Here is a 20,579-nt window from a genome sequence, read left to right as displayed (position 1 = left end):
CAGGAGGTGGAGGTTGCAGTGAGCCGAGATTGTGCCACTGCACTCTAGTCTGGGTGACAAGAGTGAATGAAACTCTGTCTCAAAAATAATAGTAATAATACAAATAAAAATAATAAATTTCACAGTGAGGTATTTTACCAGAAAAGGGAAAAGAAAGGATCAAATCTTTAAGAACAGGTCTGAAGCAGGTATCTGGCACCCGACTTTTTTTTTTTTTCACCTTAAGTCTTATCTACCTTTAGTCTTACCTACTAAAGGTAGATAAGACTTCCTCACTTATTCTTCTGTGGTGCTACTTCAATGCTAAATTCAGAACACTTTTGCCTTTATGGCAATAGACTCCAGCCCTGTTGTTCAGGGAGGATTCCTGCTTGGATTATTTTTGGAGAAGGTGGGGAGATTGGGAATGTTCTGCAATGAGAGGGAGTTACTTAGATGTGATTAGATAGAACAACTTCTGGTAGGACAGGCTTTATGTCAGCATGAGTCATGTGACTCCTCCAAGCAATACAGGCAGGGACAGGGATCCTAATTAGAAGAGGAGGATTCAGTAGAAAATGGCGAGTGGCTAGAGCATCAGTTAATAAGACCAAGAATCTCATGTGGATCAGTGTTCTTAGTTACAGACAACAGAATTCACTAAGGCTAGTGTAAGCAGAAAGGAGTTTACCAAAGGGTATGAATGGTTTCACAGACTCTCCAGGAAGGCCACACAACCTTGAAAGTTATACATAGGAGGCCGGGCGCGGTGGCTCAAGCCTGTAATCCCAGCACTTTGGGAGGCCGAGGCGGGTGGATCACAAGGTTGAGAGATCGAGACCATCCTGGTCAACCTGGTGAAACCCCGTCTCTACTAAAGATACAAAAAATTAGCTGGGCATGGTGGCACGTGCCTGTAATCCCAGCTACTCAGGAGGCTGAGGCAGGAGAATTGCCTGAACCCAGGAGGCGGAGGTTGCGGTGAGCCGAGATCGTGCCATTGCACTCCAGCCTGGGTAACAAGGGCGAAACTCCGTCTCAAAAAAAAAAAAAAAAAAAAAAAAAAAGAAAGTTATACATAGGAACAATGCAGCCATGGATACAGCAGCCATGAGAAATGAGTCACACTTTTAAAGAGTGGTTTCCAAAGTGTGTCCCCAACCAACAGCATCAGCATCACTTATGAACTTTGTAGAAGTACAAATTCTCAGGCCACTCCTCAGACCTCCTAAAGGAGAAACTGTGGAGGTGGGGCAGAAGTAGTCTATGTTTTAACAAGCTTTCCAGGTGATTCTGATGTACAGTGAAGTTTGCAAACCATTACCTGGTGATTCTAGTGCAAGCACTAATGCTGCTGCTTCCCACTCTTTTGCACCTGCGAAATTAGGGGGTAGATGCTGGAGATTCTGCCCGAGCTACTGCAGAAGAATCAGCTGTGTCTGCCCGTGTGTTTACCAAAACAGCGCATGCCCCTGCGTGCATATGGCTGCTGCAAGACGTTGCTCGCTTCTAGCTCCGAGACTCCTGGAAGTCATCCTCTGGGGAGAACCAGAACATTACATGTTTGTGCCCTAGCTGCTGAGACGCAAGAAATCGGATTTAGGCTGAGCATGGTGGCTCACACCTGAAGCCCCGGCACCCTGAGAGGCTGAGGTAGGTGGATTGCTTGAACGCAGGAATTTGAAACCAGACTGGGCAACATGGTGAAACCCCTTCTCTACAAAAAATACAAAATGAGTCAGGGTGGTATGCTTCTGTAGTCCCAGCTTCTTGGGAGGTTGAAGTGGGAGCATTTCTTGAGCCCAGGAGGTCATGCCTGCAGTAAGCCAAGATTGTGTGACTGCATTACAGCCTGGACAACAGAATGAGACCCTGTCTCGGAAAAAAAAAGGAATTTAGCTTTCCGGAATCTTTAGTTCAGAACTTAGCTAGAAAGCAATTGTAATGGACATTGAGAGAGCCAGCATCAAGCTGTTGACTTGATGTCCCGTTCCCCTTGTGGATGCCCATGACTACATGTAAAGCAGCCTTTTGTAGTTGGGAGGGCACCCGGCCCTGGCTCCATATAGGACAGACAGCACCCCATGGGAACACCAGCTCTGTAAAGTCTACCCCAGCCACTGCGTGGAATCCAAAGACTTTTCCCAGCTTTCAGGAAGCCTTAACACAGACACAGTGTGGGCTCACTGTAACCACCGCAAAATAATGGCAGAAGTGACCTTTGGTTTAAATTATGTCCTTCGTAGCTCCCTTTTTAGGTAGTAAATCGAGGTAGAAGTTGTTCCCAAGGGAACGTCCCTCCCCTGCTTTGATGAAGTCGATTGTTTCCCAATACTGAGCAGTTAACAAGATTACATCCAACTGTGCGCACACATTTATTTCACAGTCAGAGCAAGATCTTTGTAAATACTTTTGTATTTAATTCACACTTGTCCTATTAAGTAGCATTGCTTCAGCAGTACTGACTATAAGGTATATCAAGGCTCATTATCAACAGCAGAAGTTTGTCTGCTGGTAGGATCTGCCTACCCCAGGTGGAGGCAGGCCAGGAGGACTGAACAAATTCAGTGTGTGTCTCTTGAGGCCCTGCTTCAGCCTAACAAAGCCGTACCTTCTTGTAATTCTGCTCCAACATCAACTTCTTAAAGAGGTTCTGCTTGAGCACACAGCACAACTCACGTTGTGCACCCAGAGGTCACCGTGGATCACAGCGCCCTGCATCCGCAGCAGCTTCTCAGTTCTTAGCACTCTGAAATGAGCTCGTGTTTATGTTTACTTCCCCAGCGGAACAGAAGCTCCATGAAGGGAGGGACTCGTCTGTGTTGTTCACCGTGGTGGGTCCCTGCCTTCCTTCCCCAGTGTCTTATAGGCCCACAGTGCAGTGAATATTGTGGAATGAACAAGTGAGTTTGGGTGGCCCCCGGGCTGCAATGCTGATGTCACTAGAGTGTGGTAGGAAGCTATCAGTCACCTCACAGGTGAGAGAGGTGATGCTGGGGGGTGTGGCTCCTTTAAAATGCCTGCCTGTTCCTTTCCTCTAGAGACGGGTAGAGCAGGCTTGCAGGGTACAGTGTGGAGGGAAGCTCCCTGTGGAAGAGGCCTCTCAGGCTCTGCCTCAGGGAGGATTGTGTTTGTGCCAGAAGGATTGCTTTTTTCTCCAGGCTACTCCTGAAACCAGCTGCCCTCGCAATCAAGGAGAAACTAGAGCCAGCACCTTACCTACAGTGGTGGTCACAGCTTCAGGGAAGAAACCCAAATCATGGCACGAAGGTACATAACCCCAGGCCTTTGGTTTAAATTTGCTGTGCGTGTGACTGATTTAAAGAGATTTGTACTGTTTTACATAGGTAGGCTTTTGCTTTCTCATTACTACATAGTTGTTTGAATTATCTTGGTTAATTTCCTTTCAAATATTTTTGTTTTATATTAAAACTGTGAATGTTGGCTGAGTACAGTGGCTCACATCAATAATCCCAGTACTTAGGGAGGCCAAAGCAAGTAGAACATTTGAGGTCAGGAGTTCAAGGCCAGCCCGGCCAGCATGGTGGGACCCCCCATCTCTACCCAAAATAGGAAAATTAGCTGGGCATGGTGGTGTGCATCTGTAGTCCCAGCTGCTTGGGAGGCTGAGGCAGGAAAATCGCTTGAACCCGAACCTGGGAGGTGGAGGTTGCAGTGAATCAAGATCACGCCACTGAACTCCAGCCTGGGTGATAGAGTGAGACTCGGTCTCAAAGAAATAAAGATAACAATAAAAATGTGTTGGAATCCCAGCACTTTGGGAGGCCAGGGTAGGCAGATTGCCTGATCTCAGGAGTTTACCACCAGCCTGGGCAACATGGTGAAACCCGTCCCTACTAAAATAAAAAAAATTAGCCAGGAGTGGGGGCATGCACCTGTAATTGCAGCTATTTGGGAGGCTAAGGCAGGAGAATTGCTTGAACCCACGAGGTGGAGGTTGCAGTGAGCCGAGATGGTGCCACTACACTCCAGCCTGGGCAACAAAATGAGACTCAATCTCAAAAAAAAAGGAATATCGATTTGGTATTTCCCCCCACATATTAGTTTCATATTTCCTAAAAATACAAAAAGCAAAATAATCAGAAAAGAGGCATACTTTGTCCAGACCTCAGCACTCCGATACCTAGTTTCCCCCATAAGCAGCAGAGCATGTGGGTTGAGAGCACGGGCTCAGAGTTAGTTTAGTTCACCTGTGGAGGCCTCTAGTTCATTTAACCTCTCAGAGCCTTTAGTGTCCTTCTGTTTTACATAAGGATGATGAGAGCCTCTTAAGATTCTCGTGGCAACGTAATGAGCTACCCTGTGTAAAATTACATAAAGCCTGGGCCAGAGTAAGTGCTCAACTATTATCATTACCTAGGGGCAGACCAGGGACTAAGGTGAAGGTATCCTCCGGAGAGTAAGCTAGTCAGCCGCTTTGGAATATGCCCCCAGCTCCCACAAAGGAAGATTTAGTCACTGTCCTGGGTTGACAAGCGTCCCCACCCCCAAATTCGTGTTCACCTAGAACCTCAGAATGTGATCTCATATGGAAATACGATCTTTGTAGATGCAAGTAGTCCATTTAAAGTGAGGTCAGGCTGGGCACAGTGGCTCATGCCTGTAATCCAAGCACTTGGGAGGCTGAGGCAGGCAGATTGCTTGAGCCCAGGAGTTCGAGACCAGCCTGGGCAACATGGCAAAACTCCATCCCTACCAACAATACCAAAATTATCCTGATGTGGTGGCATGCAACTGTAGTCTCAGGTATTCAAGGGGCTGTGGGAGAATCGCTTGAGCCCTGGAGGTCAAGGCTGCAGTGAGCCGTAATCCATGCACTCCAGCCTGGGTGACAGAGAGACCCCCGTCTCAAAAAACCAAACAAAAACTGGTATCGGCCGGGCGTGGTGGCTCAAGCCTGTAATCCCAGCACTTTGGGAGGCCAGGGCGGGTGGATCATGAGGTCAAGAGATCGAGACCATCCTGGTCAACAAGGTGAAACCTCGTCTCTACTAAAAATACAAAAAATTAGCTCAGCATGGTGGCACGTGCCTGTAATCCCAGCTACTCAGGAGGCTGAGGCAGGAGAATTGCCTGAACCCAGGAGGCGGAGGTTGCGGTGAGCCGAGATCGCGCCATTGCACTCCAGCCTGGGTAACAAGAGCGAAACTCCGTCTCAAAACAAAACAAAACAAAACAAAAAAAAACTGGTATCACTGGATTCCTGGATTAGAGAGGGCCAATTCAATTCCTGGTATCCTTATACAAAGAGGGAGAAAGTGGACACAGACACACAGGGAAGAGAACACCATGTGAAGACCCAGACCGAGAAGAGGACCAGATGAAGACAGAGGCAGAGTTTGCAGTGATGCATCTATACAGCAAGGAATGCCAGGGGTCGCTGGCCTCTGCTGGAAGTGGGGGGAGACAGGGGCTCTACCCCAGAGTCTTCAAAGAAAGCTTGGTGCTGCCAGCATCTTGATTTTTGGACTTCAGCCTCCAGAACTGTGAGACAATTTATGTTGTTCTAAGTCACCCAGTTTGTGGTAATTTTGTTATTATAGCAGTCCTAGCAAACTAATAGTCATTTAACAGATACCACACTGCATTGAGCGGGACTTCTTCCCTGCCTTCAGCTAAAGCCTCTTGCTCTCTTTAGCAGGAAACTTTAGCATGAATGAGATTAAGAGAACAAGACTTTGGGGTTTGGAAAAAATGGGCTGTAGCTGATACTTGTAGATTGTCAGGCGTGTGAGCAGATTGAGGATATTAGAACGTGCATTAATTACTGTTGAATTCAGAAATGTTGCAGTTGCAGCAGCAGCACTGACAAAAGCTTTCCCCTTGACTTTCTTTTTTTTTTTTTTTTTGCCAGGGCCTCATTCTTGCCCAGGCTGAAGTGCAGTGGCGCAGTCACGGCTCACTGCAGCCTTCCACTTCAGCCATCGGAGTAGCTGGGACTACAGGCATGTGCCACCATACCTGGCTAATTTTTGAATTTTTTGTAGAGATGAGATCAAACTATGTTCCCCAGGCTGATGTTAAACTCCTGGAATTAAGCAATCCTCTTGTCTTGGCCTCCTAGGGAGCTGAAATTACAGGTGTGAGCCACCATACCTAGTCCCTGTGACTTTTTTTTTTTTTTTTTTGAGATGGAGTCTTGCTTTGTCACCAGGCTGCAGTGCAATGGCACCATCTCAGTTCACTGCAACCTCTGCCTCCTGGGTTCAAGTGACTCTCCTGCCTCAGCCTCCTAAGTAGCTGGGACTACAGGCATGTACCACCACACCCAGCGAATTTTTGTATTTTCAGAGAGAGGGGGATTCACCATGTTGGCCAGGATGGTCTTAACCTCCTGGCCTCGTGATCTGCCTTGGCCTCCCAAAGTGTTGGGATTACAAGCGTGAGCCACTGCGCCTGGCCCCCTGTGACTTTTAAGAGTCTATATAGCACTGTTCAGTTAGGGTATTTTACAGTGCAAAATGCTCATCAACAGAAATCAAGTGAGAAACCAGCATCACTCAGTGTGGTGCACAGGTGCCAGCCACACCAGCCTTCCCTCATTAGACCCTGTGACTGGCCTTCAGGGTACGTGTGGTGGCCCAAGATGCAGCCATACCCTACCACAGTGTCCTAGTTGGACTCACCCCACAGTGTCCGTTGGTTAATTGATTTGCTTACTACACATCTATATCTCTCTTAAGCTAAAAATCAATTGAAGCGACAACCACAAAAAGCTTTTTTTTGATCTTGCAGCCGTAGGCACTGCCATTTAGCCCCCCATTCAAATTTCCATTTCTTTATTTAGCATAAATGGAGATCATTTATGTGCTGGATGCTGTACAAGCTGGGAATAACAGCAGATACTTAGCTGTCTGTTAGGCATTGAGCTGAAGAACAGCAGATACTTAGCACTCTGTTAGGCACCGTGCTGAAGGATTTGCATATATTATCTCTTCCAACCTTCACAACCCCACTAAATAGGTAATAGGAAACTTTCTATTGTACAGATGAGGAAGCCGGCACAGTGATGGCAAGTGACTGGTTCAAAGTCACAGAACTAGACCAGCTCAAGGCCTTTGTTCTTCACCACTGAGGCTTGTGTGTCTCTTACAGTAAGATACAATTCCACCCTCCAAGGAGCCCCATCTGGAAACTTCCCAGTACTTTTACCTGCAAGCTTTGATCCTGGCCACAAGACCTTAGCTTTAGTTTCTTCGTCTATAAAATACAGAATCCAATACTCTCAGCTTTCTAGAACTGTTGCTGAGTAAGCCCAGTGATGCCTGAGTGATAGATAAGCTGAGCACTCCAAGGTATCTGTTGAATGGAAGTGACAACAGTTTGTATTAGCTGATTCCAAATGGATATTCATTTATTGTCATGGAATCAGGTGTGTTCAGTTCAGTTTTGTGGGTTCAAGGTCATGACATCCCTTTCTGTCCTCTCTGCTACATACTGGGAAAAAGAGGCCTCAAAAGGGCGGCCTCCCCTACTGCAGAAGCTTGTGATAGGATAAGACCACATAGATGAGAACAGAGCTAAGATTTTCTTGATGCTTTTCATCTTCCTTTTTTTTTTTTTTTGAGACGGAGTTTTGCTCTTGTTACCCCCAGGCTGGAGTGCAATGACGTGATCTCGGCTCACCGCAACCTCCGCCTCCTGGGTTCAGGCAATTCTCCTGCCTCAGCCTCCTGAGTAGCTGGGATTACAGGCACGCACCACCATGCCCAGCTAATGTTTTGTATTTTTAGTAGAGACGGGGTTTCACCATGTTGACCAGGATGGTCTCGATCTCTAGACCTCGTGATCCACCCGCTTCGGCCTCCCAAAGTGCTGAGATTACAGGCTTGAGCCACCGCGTCCAGCCTCCTTTTCATCTTTCTTAAACCAAATGCAACCTGCAAATGAACCGACCACAGGCAGATATCTTCACAAGCTCTTGAAGACTCCAAACAGTACTTTTCAGAGGGTGACTGTTAGGGGCTGAGTTGTATTCTCCCTACCAAAATTCCTGTGTTGAAATCCTAACCTTCCAGTCCCTTAGAATATGACTATATTTGGAGATAGGGTCTTTTAAGAAGTAATTCCATTAAAATGAGATGAGTAGGGTGAGTCCTGATCCAGTATGACTGTTAGCCTTCTAAGAAGAGGAAATTTGGCTGGGTGCGATGGCTCACCCCTGTAATCCCAGACCTTTGGGAGGGTGAGGCCGGTGGATCACCTGAGGTCAGGAGTTTGTGACCAGCCTGGGCAACGTGGTGAAACCCCATCCCTATTAAAAACACAGTAATTAGCCAGGTGTGTTGGTGGGTGCCTGTAATCCCAGCCACTAAGAGGCTGGGGCAGGAGAATTGCTTGAATCCAGGAGGCGGAGGTTGCAGTGAGCCCAAATCATGCCATTGCTCCCCAGGCTGGGTGGCAAGAGTGAGACTCCATCTCAGAAAGAAATTTGGATACAAACGTACCTGAAAAGAGGTGAATATACTTGGGAAAGATGGCCATGTCAAGCTAAAGAGAGGCTTGAACAGATCCTGGTTTTTGTGGTCTTGGAAGGAACCGGACTTTCCAGACCCCTTGTTCTGAGGCCCATCCTGCAGATCTGTGAGGCATACGCTGCTGTGAGGCCACCCAGTGTGGTGCTTTGTTCCTGCAGCCCTGGAAACCAAATACGGTGGCTTGCACGTTCATGGGAAACTCTTTAGGCTCCAAAAGGTGGAGAGGGTGGAGATTTTGTGGTTTAATCAAAGTCTTTAAGGATATCCACACAAAAAGGCTGGAACTACAGTGTGATAATCAGTGAAGACTAATTTATAAATTTTTTTTTTTTTTTGAGACGGAGTTTTGCTCTTGTTACCCAGGCTGGAGTGCAATGGCGCGATCTCGGCTCACCGCAACCTCTGCCTCCTGGGTTCAGGCAATTCTCCTGCCTCAGCCTCCTGAGTAGCTGGGATCACAGGCACGCGCCACCATGCCCAGCTAATTTTTTGTATTTTTAGTAGAGACGGGGTTTCACCGTGTTGACCAGGATGGTCTTGATCTCCTGACCTCGTGATCCACCCGCCTCAGCCTCCCAAAGTGCTGGGATTACAGGCTTGAGTCACCACGCCCGGTCTATAAGGTCTATAAATTTTTTTAACTCCCAAAGGGTATTGTGGAATTACCTTCATTGAAAGTCTCTAAACACCAATCAGACTCTCCCTTGCTTTTTAGGAAGTAAATCACTGTAGAGTGAGTTTTGGAGTAGCTGTTACGAAGGAAGGGGCTTGATGTTTAGGCCTTTCTGTGCTTATATTGGTCAGGATGGGCTAGGTTATGCTGTAGAAACCTACAAACTAAAAATTTCAGTGCCTTAAAATGACAAAGATGTTTTTGCTTTTTTTTTGAGACAGCCTTGCTCTGTTATGCAGGCTAGAGTGAAGTGGCATGATTTCAGCTCACTGCAACCTCTGCTTCTGAAGTTCGAGTGATCCTCCCATCTCAGCCTCCCCAGTAGCTGGGGCTCTAGGTGCACACCACCACACCCAGCTAGTGTGTTTGTTGTTGTTGGGTAGAGATGGGTTTTACTGTGTTGCCCAAGCTGGTGTTGGTTGAACTTCTGAGCGCAAACAATCCGTCCTCCCCAGCCTCCCACAGTGCTGGGATTACAGGGTAAGCTACCGAGTCTGGCCTGCTGGGATTTTGCTCATCCCACTTCTCCGTCAGGGGTTGGCTGGAGGCTCTGCTTTGCATCCTTCCTGCAGGTCCAAGGCTAATGGAGCAGACATTCTCTAGAACATTCCCAGTCATCATAAAGGGAAAGGGATCTCTGGAGGATCTCACACTGACAATTACATGCTCAGGCTCAGAAGTGACACATGTCACTTCTCATGATGTGTTGCTCAGAACTATTCACTCTCTACCAACTACAAAGGGGACAGGCAGTGCAACCCTACCCTGTGTCCAGAGTAGGAAAGAGCTAGAATACTTGGTGAACATCGCTAGTGTCTGTAGCAGTCTACCCATCCGGTATCCAAATATTCAATTCAGTCTCCTTCAACACCCACGATATACCCACCCCCTCCCGTTTCGCAGGGAGCCCAAGCATCCCATCCAGTTTCAGTATTAAGCTCAGAGTTTCCGATCTCATGACAGTCTCTACTTCAGTGAATGAGGCACAGTCTCATTGATCTGGAGTATGGCTCCTCTTGATTTTGAAATCGGTGAACTAGAAAGATGAGCTAGTCTTGTTCTCCTCTCTCTAAAAATACAATTGTTGAACAAGGCTGGGATAACCACATTGAATGCTCCCAGTGGAAAAGGGAGAAGTGGGAGATACACAGCATTCGCTGGCCCATAGCAATCCTGAGGTAGAATAAGGGTGGGCAGATTTTCCGAGGCCCTCACTCCTGCAGAAAGGGTATGTTTCTTGAAAGGGCCCTGATTCAGCTCCCATAATTAGTTCCCTTTCTCTGGTTTCCACGGCCATTGGTTCTGCTTTGTTTTTTTTGTTTTTCAATTTTGTTTTTGTTTGAGACAAAGTGTCATTCTGTTGCCCAGGCTGGAGTGCAATGGCACAGTCTTGAGACAAAGTGTCATTCTGTTGCCCAGGTTGGAGTGCAATGGCACAGTCTTGGCTCACTGCAACCTCTGCCTCCCAGGTTCAAGCAGTTCTTCTGCCTCAGCCTCCTGAGTAGCTGGGATTACAGGTGCCTACTACCACGCCCAGCTTATTTTTGTATTTTTAGTAGAGATGGGGTTTTGCCATGTTGGCCAGGTTGGTCTCAAACTCCTGACCTTGTGATCTGCCTGCCTCGGCCTCCCAAAGTGCTGGGATTACAGGCGTGAGCCAGTGCACCAGCCTCTTTTTTTTTTTGGACAGTTTTGCTCTGTCACCAGGCTGGAGTACAGTCGTGTGATCTTAACTCACTGCAACCTCCAACTCCCAGGTTCAAGCTATTCTCCTGTCTCAGCCTCCTGAGGCACTGGGACTACAGGCATGTGCCACCACACCCAGCTATTTTTTGTGTTTTTTTAGTAGAGACAGGGTTTCACCGTGCTGGTCAGGATGATCTCGAGATCTTGAGCTCGTGATTCGCCCACCTCGGACTCCCAAAGTGCTGGGATTATAGACATGAGCCACCAAGTCTAGATTATGTTTTATTTTTGTTTGTTTGTTTTTTTGAGACAGAGTTTCACTCTCGTTACCCAGGCTGGAGTGCAATGGCACGATCTCGGCTCACCACAACCTCCGCCTCCTGGGTTCAGGCAATTCTCCTGCCTCAGCCTCCTGAGTAGTTGGGATTACAGGCACGCGCCACCATGCCCAGCTAATTTTTTTGTATTTTTAGTAGAGACGGGGTTTCACTATGTTGACCAGGATGGTCTCGATCTCTCGACCTCGTGATCCACCCGCCTCGGCCTCCCAAAGTGCTGGGATTACAGGCTTGAGCCACCGCACCCGGCCTATGTTTTTTCTTTACTTTCCTGGATATCATCTGAAGGGGCATTAGTGAGATGGTCTCTGTTATATATTCTGATATATATGTCATATATTGAAAGAAAACACACACACACACACACACACACACACACACACACACACACACACACATTTTCATCCACATTTCCTGGGTCATAACTCCCATAACCTTTGTTACCATGTTACGCCACTTTAGGCCTCAGAAAACAGAATCTCTCTGACTTTCCCTGCTCTCCTTTGACTTGCTCCTTTACTTTGCAAGGCAGGAATCTCCCCCTACCTTTCTGTCTTGGAGCTGGCCGTAAAGAAACTCACCTATCTTGTCTGATTATAGGTCATAAGACGTAAAGAAAGGGTCCTTCCCCATACCCAGGATGAAGGAATGCTGCAGAGAGAGGCCGAGGAGAATCTGGACAGACAGGCCTTGCTGGGTTTCCCCACGCAGTCTGTTCGTGTTTACTAGATGAGACCCTTTTTGTCCAGCCATTTCCCCATGGCTGTCCATCTTTCAGTCATGCCTATCAAATGAAGTCTCTGTAAAAGGCCCAAGAGGATGGAGTATGAGTGTGGAGAGCTTCTGGATAGCTGAAAACGTGGAGGTTCCTGGAGGGTGGTGTGCTTAGTGCAAGCATGGAAGCTCCACACCCCTTCTATACATCTCCATGTATCTCTTTAATTGTATCCTTTTTAATATATATTAACATATATTTTATATGTATATATTGATATATAATTATATATCACATATATATTTTATATATGTAAGATATATATATATATATTTTTAAAATTAAATTTAATTTTTCTTTTGAGATGGTGTCTCGTTCTGTCACCCAGGCTAGAGAGCAGTGGCATGATCTCTGCTCACTGCAACCTCTGCTTCCCAGGTTTGAGTAATTCTCCTGCCTTAGCCTCCTGATTACAGGCAGGCTCACTATGCCTAATTTTTTCTATTTTTAGTAGAGACCGGGTTTTACCATGTTGGCCAGGCTGGTCTGGAACTCTTGACCTCAGGTGATCCACCTGCCTTGGCCTGTAAAATGGCTGGGATTACAGGCATAAGCCCCTGTAACTGGTCTGTAATATTCTTTTAAATAAACCCGTAAACGTAAATGTTTCCCTGAGTTCTGTGAGCCATCCTAGCAAATTAAACTCAGAGGAGGTTGTGAGATCCACAGTTTACAGCTAGTTGGTCAGAGGGATGTAATACAACCTTAGGCTTACAGTTGGCATCAGAATTGGGGGCAGTCTTGTGAGACTGAGCCCTGGGCATGTAGTGTCTGACACTGACTCCAGGTAGAGAGTGTTGGAGTTGAACTCGATTGGAAGACACCCAGATGATGTCACTGCATATCGTTTCTTGATTGGTATGTAGGGAAAGACCCCTACACATCTTGCCACAGAAATCCTCAGTGTTGATTAATGTGGGATGAGAGTAAAGACAGTTTGTGATGTGACCTCACAACCTCCTGAACAGCATTCTCGGACTGCTTGCTGCTCCAAAGTGATGGTGGGGGGTGGGGAGGACTAAGTTAAATAAGGACCTGGGGAGGGGAAGCAGGAAAGGGGAAAATGGGGAGAAGTTGGCCAACAGGCACGACGCTACCATTAGATAGAAGTAAGTTCTGGTGTTCTGTGACAGGTGATGATGGTTAACAGTGAGGTATTGTATATTATAAAACAGCTAAAATAGAGGCTTTTGCATGTTCTTGCCACAAAGAATTAAGTGCATGAGGTGACCCATTAAATACCCTGATTCGATCATTATACATTACATAATATGTAATATCAGAACATCAAATTGTATCCCTTACATATCTAAAATTACAAGGTGTCATTAGGAAGGATCGTTGAAAATCTCTAGCAGTCAGACATTTTTATGCTAGACTAGTGATTCCTTTAAAAACGTGGCTAACTTCTTGTCTATTTTAGTCTAGTCAGTGCGGAGGCTAAAGCAGCTCCATCTTTGATGCTAATCCGCCCTGTCGACTTCTTCAGTGCTAGCCTCAGGAATGCCTGGAAGATTTCTACTTTATTATACCTAAATCCTGCCCTTTGATTGTTCATGTAAACAACGATGTTATGTAAATACATACTTACCATAAATCCTGCCCTTAGGCAAATTCCCTCTAAGCCCTGGGTCTGGGGTGGGGCAACCCCATGGACAGAGGGGATCCACCATCTCTTCCAGCAGCCTGAGGCATGGCCTCTGTTTAAGGGCCTGTTACACGTGTTTTGTGGTTCTCTGAGAAAAAACCACTTCCTTTGGCCTCTCAACTTCCTCAGACTTCGAGGGTAGGTTTGCACAGACCTGCTTAGTACAGAACATTTTCAAATTTCAAAATGAAATTTTAAATGGACATCTTATATTTTAAATGGACATCTTGTAATTATTTATGGGATACAATTTGATATTTTGATATTATATAATATATAATGATCAAATTGGGGTATTTAACGTGTCACCTCATGCACTTATTTCTTTGTGGTGAGAACATGCAAAAGCCTCTATTTTAGCTGTTTTATAATAGAAAATTCCTCCCTGTTAATCACCAGACTGTAACAGAACACCAGAATTTCTTTGTCTTGGTTTTTTTCTCTTTTTCTAGAACTTAGGTCTATCTAATGGTGACTTGGTGTGTGTTGGCCAACGTCTCCCCATTTTCCCTTTCCTCCTTCTGTCCCCAGTCCTTACTTCACTTAACATAATGTCCTACACGTCCATGCATATTGTCACAAATGACGGATTTGATGCTTTTTTATGGTGGAATTGTGTTACACTCTGTACGATGCTACATTTTTTCATTTGTCGGTTGTTGGTCACTTCGGTTGATTCTGTAGTTTGACTGTTGTGACTAGTCTTGCGGTAAACGTGGATGACAGCCCTCTCTCCGACAACCTGGATTTTATTTCCTTTAGCTCTCTGGTAGTGAGGTTGCTAGATCATATGGTTGCTCTGTTTTTAATGTTTTGTGGAATGTCTTGACTATTTTCCACTCTACTAAAATACAGTCCCACCAACACTGTGATAGCGTTCCCTTTTCTCCACATCCTTGACAATTGTTTTGTTTTGTCTTTTTTTTATTATAAGTCATTGTAATTGGAGTGAGGTGGTATCTTACTGGTTTTGATTTGCATGTCCCTGATAATTAGTAAAGTTGAAAAGTTTTCCTATGCCTCTAGCCATTTGTGTGTAAAAAAAAAAAAAAAAAAAAGTCTATTCAGATCTTTTGCCCCTTTTAAAATCAGGTTATTGTTATTTTTGAGTCAGAGTCTCACTCTGTCACCGAGGCTGGAGTGCAGTGGCGTGATTTCGGCTCACTGCAACCTCCGCCTGCTGGGTTCAAGTGATTCTCCTGCCTCAGCCTCCTGAGTAGCTGGGATTACAGGCGTGTGCTACCACACCTGGCTAATTTTTTGTATTTTTAGTAGAGATGGGGGTTTTCACCTTGTTAGCCAAGATGGTCTCAATCTCCTGACCTTGTGATCTGCCTGCCTCAGCCTCCAAAGTGCTCGGATTACAGGCAGTTTTTAAATAGTTATTTTATTTTGTTTTTGCAGAGGAGACCCCGAAATCCTTACCTAGATGGGAAGAGCATTGTCAAAGATTAAAAAAAATCCCAGCACTTTGAGAAGCTGAAGTCGGTGGATCACCTGAGGTCAGGAGTTCAAGACCAGCCTGGCCTTTCGACATGGTGAAACTCTGTCTCTACGCCCCCCACAAAAAAATAAAATAAAATTAGCCGTACATGATGGCGGGCATCTGTAGTCCCAGCTACTAGGGAGGCTGAGACAGGAGAATTGCTCAAACCAGGGAGGTGGAGGTTGTAGTGAGCCAAAGTCATGCCACTGTACTCCAGCTAGGGAGAAAGAGTGAGACTCCATCTCAAAAAAAAAAAAAAAAAAAAGCGAAAACAAAAAACCACACACACAAAGAAAAGCATACTCATCGACAATGGGGGTCATGTCCAGAAGGTGATGCCTCTCATTCAGATCATCAGGCCTTCATGGGGTTGTCTCTGGAAATCCAAATGTGTCCTCTGGAGGCTGTCATGGAAGGAGACCTCAACTAGAATATGGAGGACCTGGGCTCACTTCTCTGGGCTTTAATTTTCTTTTATTTTTAAAAAAACTTTATCTTCTTTTTTGAGATAGAGTCTCACTCTGTCGGCCAGTCTGTAGTGCAGTGATGCAATTTCGGCTCACTACCACCTCCGCCTCCTGGGTTCCAGCGATTCTCATGCCTCAGCCTCCAGAGAATCTCGAATTACAGGTGCCTGCCACCACACCCAGCTGATTTTTTATATTTTTAGTAGAGACTGGGTTTTGCCATGTTGGCCAGGCTGGACTCAATCTCCTGACCTCAGATGATCTGCCCTCCTTGGCGTCCCAAAGTACTGGGATTACAGGTGTGAGCCACTGCTCCTGGCCTAATTTTCTTACATTTAAGACAGGAATAAATACGATACCTGTACCAGTTGAGTCTTTAGAGGCAGATAGATGAGAAAAATCAATCCATACCATTTGGGTTTCTAGAAGTTCAATATCTAGAGTCTATAGATAGAGGCATTCTTAATCCTCAGTTTTTCTGTTTAAATTTTATTTTACTTTAGATTTTGGGATACATATGCAGAAACGTCAGGTTTGTTACGTAGGTATACAAGTGCCATGGTGGTTTGCTGCACTTATCCTGTCATCTAGGTTTTTAAACCCCCATGCATTACGTATTTGTCCTAATGCTCTCCCTCCCCTTCCCCTCACCCCCCAGCAGGCCCTGGTGTGTGATGTTCCCCTCCTTGTGTCCATGTGTTGTCATTATTCAACTCCTACTTATGAGTAAGAACATGTGGTATTTGGTTTCCTGTTCCTGTGTTAGTTTGCTGAGAATGATGGTTTCTAGCTTCATCCATGTCCCTGCAAAGGACATTACCTTATTCATTTTTATGGCTGCATAGTATTCCGTGGTGTATATGTACGTTTTCTTTATCCAGTCTATCATTGATGGGCATTTGGGTTGGTTTCAAGTCTTTGCTATTGTAAATAGTGCTGTATTAAACATAACGTGTGCATGTGTCTTTTTTTTTTTTTTTTTTTATTGAGACGGAGTTTCGCTGTTGTTACCCGGGCTGGAGTGCAATGGCACGATCTCGGCTCACCGCAACCTCCGCCTCCTGGGTTCAGGCAATTCTCCTGCCTCAGCCTCCTGAGTAGCTGGGATTACAGGCACGTGCCACCATGCCCAGCTAAATTTTTTGTATTTTTAGTAGAGGCGGGGTTTCACCATGTTGACCAGGATGGTCTCGATCTCTTGACCTCGTGATCCACCCACCTCGGCCTCCCAAAGTGCTGGGATTACAGGCTTGAGCCACCGTGCCCGGCCACATGTGTCTTTATAATAGAATGATTTATAATCCTTTGGATATATGCCCAGTAATGGGATTGCTGGGTCAAATGGTATTTCTGGCTCTGGATCCTTGAGGAATCGCCACACTGTCTTCCACATGGTGGAACTAATTTACACTCCCATCCACAGTGTAAAAGCGTTTCTATTTCTCCACATCCTCTCCAGCATCTGTTGTTTCCTGAGTTTTTAATGATTGCCATTCTAACTGGCATGAGATGGTATCTCATTGTGGTCTTGATTTGCATTTCTCTGACCAGTGATGATGAGCTTGTTTTCATACATTTCTTGGCCTTATAAATGTCCTTTTTTGAGGAGTGTTTGTTCATATCCTTTGCCTGCTTTTTGATGGGGTTATTTTTTTCTTGTAGATTTAAGCTCCTTGTAGATTCTGGGTGTTAGACCTTTATCTGATGGATAAATTGTAAAAATGTTCTCCGATTCTGTAGGTTGCCTGTCCACTCTGTTGGTAGTTTCTTTTGCTGTGCAGAAACTTCTTAGTTTAATTAGATCCCATTTATCAAAATGGGTTTGTTGCCATTGCTTTTGGTGTTTTAGTCATGAAGTCTTTGCACATGCCTGTGTCCTGAATGGTATTGCTTCAGTTTCTTCTAGGGTTTTTATGGTTTTAGGTTTTATGTTTAAGTCTTTAATCCATCTTGAGTTAATTTTTGTATAAGGTGTAAGGAAGGGGTCCAGTTTCAGTTTTCTGCATATGACTAGCCAGTTTTCCCAACACCATTTATTAAATAGGGAATCCTTTCCCCATTGCTGCTTCTTGTCAGGTTTGTCAAAGATCAGACGGTTGTAGATGTGTGGTGTCGTTTTCTGAGGCCTCTGTTCTGTTCCACTAGTCTATGTATCTGTTTTGGTACCTGTACCATGCTGTTTTGGTTTCTATAGCCTTATAGCATAGTTTGAAGTCAGGTAGTGTAATGCCTCCAGCTTTGTTCTTTTTGCCTAGAATTGTCTTGGCTATGCGGGCTCCTTTTTGGTTTCATAGGAAATTTAAAATAGTTTTTTCTAATTCTGTGAAGAAAGTCGATGATAGCTTGATGGGAATAGCACTGAATCTATAAGTTACTTTGGTCAGCATGGACGTTTTTTTTTTTTTTTTGTTTTTTTTTTTTTTTTGAGACGGAGTTTTCGCTCTTGTTACCCAGGCTGGAGTGCAATGGCACGATCTCGGCTCACCGCAACCTCCGCCTCCCGGGTTCAGGCAATTCTCCTGCCTCAGCCTCCTGAGTAGCTGGGATTACAGGCACGTGCCACCATGCCCAGATAATGTTGTGTATTTTTAGTAGAGACGGGGTTTCGCCATGTTGACCGAGATGGTCTCGATCTCTCGACCTCGTGATCCACCCGCCTCGGCCTTCCAAAGTGCTGGGATGACAGGCTTGAGCTACCGCGCCCGGCAGCATGGCTGTTTTTATGGTATTGATTGTTCCTATCCATGAGCATGAACTTTTTTTCCATTTGTTTGTGTCTTTTATTTCCTTGATCAGTGGTTTGTAGTTCACCTTGAAGAGGTACTTCACATCCCTTGTAAGTTGTATTCGTAGGTATTTTATTCTCTTTGTAGCAATTGTGAATGGGAAGCTCACTCATGATTTGGCTCTCTGCTTGTCTATTACTCGTGTATAGGAATGCTTGTGCTTTTTGCACATTAATTTTGTATCCTGAGACTTTGCTTAAGTTGTTTATCAGCTTAAGAAGTTTTTGGGCTGAGACAGTGGGATTTTCTAAATAGACAATCATGTCATCTGCAAACAGACAATTTGACTTCCTCTCTTTGTATCTGAATACCCTTTATTTCTCTTGCCTGATTGCCTTGGCCAGAACTTCCAATACTGTGTTGAATAGGAGTGGTGAGAGAGGACATCCTTGCCTTGTTTTGGTTTTCAAAGGGAATGCTTCTGGCTTTTGTCCATTCGGTATGATACTGGCTGTGGGTTTGTCATAAATAGCTCTTATTATTTTGAGATATATTCCATCAAGACCTAGTTTGAGTTTTTAGCATGAAACGTTGTTGGATTTTCTTGAAGGGCTTTTCTGCATCTATTGAGATAATGATGTGGTTTTTGTCATTATTTCTATTTGTGATGGATTATGTTTATTGATTTGCGTATGTTGAACCAGTCTTGCATCCCAGGGATGAAGCTGAACTTGATCGTGGTGGATAAGCTTTTTGATGTGCTGCTGGATTCGGTTTGCCAGTATTTTGTGGAGGATTTTTTGCATCAGTGTTCATCAGGGATATTGGCCTGAAACTTTATTTTTTTGTCATCTCTTCCTGGTTTTGGTATCAGGATGATGCTGTCCTCATAAAATGAGTTAGGGAGGAGTGCCTTCACTTTTTCTATCGTTTGGAATAGTTTCAGAAGGAATGGTATCAGCTCCTCTTTGTAGCTCTGGTAGAATTTGGCTGTTAATCCATCTGTTCTTGGTTTTTTTTTTCGGTTGGTAGGCCATTAATTACTGCCTCAATTTCAGAACTTGTTATTGGTCTATTAAGGGATTCAGCTTCTTGGTTTTTGTACTGGGAGGGTGTATGTGTCCAGGAATTTATCAATTTCTTCTAGGTTTTCTAGTTTATTTGCTAGAGGTGTTCATGGCATTCTCTGATGGTAGTTTATATTTCTATGGGATCAGTGGTGATATCCCCCTTACCATTTTTTATTGTGATTATTTGATTCTTCTCTCTTTTCTTCTTTATTAGCCTGGCTAGTGGTGTATTTATTTTGTTAATTTTTTCAAAAAACCAGCTCCTAGATTCATTGATTTTTTTTTTTCATAAGAGTTTTTTTGTGTCTCTTACGCCTTCAGTTCTGGTCTGATCTTAGTTATTTCTTGTGGTCTGCTAGCTTTTGAGTTTGTTTGCTCGTGCTCTTCTGGTTCTTTTACTTGTGATGTTAGGGTGTTGATTTTAGATCTTTCCTGCTTTCTCCTGTGGACATTTAATGCTGTTAATTTTCCTTTTAACACTGCTTTAGCTGTATCCCAGAGATTCTGGTACATTGTCTCTTCATTTTCATTGGTTTCAAATAACTTCTTTATTTCTCCCTTAATTTCATTATTTACCCAGTAGTCATTCAGGAGCAGGTTGTTCATTTTCCATGTAGTTGTGTGGTTTTGAGCGAGTTTCTGTTTTTTCTTCTTCTTCTTTTTTTTTGAGACGGAGTTTCACTCTTATTACCCAGGCTGGAGTGCAATGGCAGGATCTCGGCTCACCGCAACCTCCGCCTCCTGGGTTCAGGCAATTCTCCTGCCTCAGCCTCCTGAGTACCTGGGATTACAGGCACGTGCAACCATGCCCAGCTAATTTTTTGTATTTTTAGTAGAGACGGGGTTTCACCATGTTGACCAGGATGGTCTCGATCTCTTGACCTCGTGATCCACCCGCCTCGGCCTCCCAAAGTGCTGGGATTACAGGCTTGAGCCACCGCCCTGGCCTATGAATGAGTTTCTTAATTCTGCGTTCTACTTTGATTGCACTGTGGCCTGAGAGACTTAAATGATTTACGTTCTTTTGCATTTGCTGAGGACTGTTTTACTTCCAATTATGGGGTCTCTCTTAGAATAAGTGTGATGTGGTGCTGAGGAGAAAGTATATTCTGTTGATTTGGGGTGGAGAGTTCTGTTGGTGTCTATTAGATCTGCTTGGTCTAAAGCTAATTTCAAGTCCTGAATATCCTTGTTAATTTTCTGTCTCATTGACTAATATTGACAGTGAGGTGT

General features: G+C 44.8%; 1 long non-coding RNA gene across 2 annotated transcripts in view; it reads left to right on the top strand.

Annotated features, from left to right (window-relative positions):
* Nucleotides 1-20,579, top strand: part of LOC141583716 (uncharacterized) — a 79,488-nt gene that overhangs the window by 36,612 nt on the left and 22,297 nt on the right. For both annotated transcript variants that reach the window (XR_012516568.1, XR_012516567.1), the window contains exons 3-4: nucleotides 1,367-1,632; nucleotides 3,141-3,249. This is a non-coding gene — a long non-coding RNA (uncharacterized LOC141583716). The remainder of the gene's footprint in view (nucleotides 1-1,366; nucleotides 1,633-3,140; nucleotides 3,250-20,579) is intronic.

The sequence above is a fragment of the Saimiri boliviensis genome, chromosome 2 (genome assembly GCF_048565385.1).
Source record: "Saimiri boliviensis isolate mSaiBol1 chromosome 2, mSaiBol1.pri, whole genome shotgun sequence".
Classification (NCBI taxonomy): domain Eukaryota; kingdom Metazoa; phylum Chordata; class Mammalia; order Primates; family Cebidae; genus Saimiri; species Saimiri boliviensis.
The sequence above is the reverse complement of the archived record's forward strand: the minus strand, read 5'-3'. Positions and strand labels throughout refer to the sequence as shown.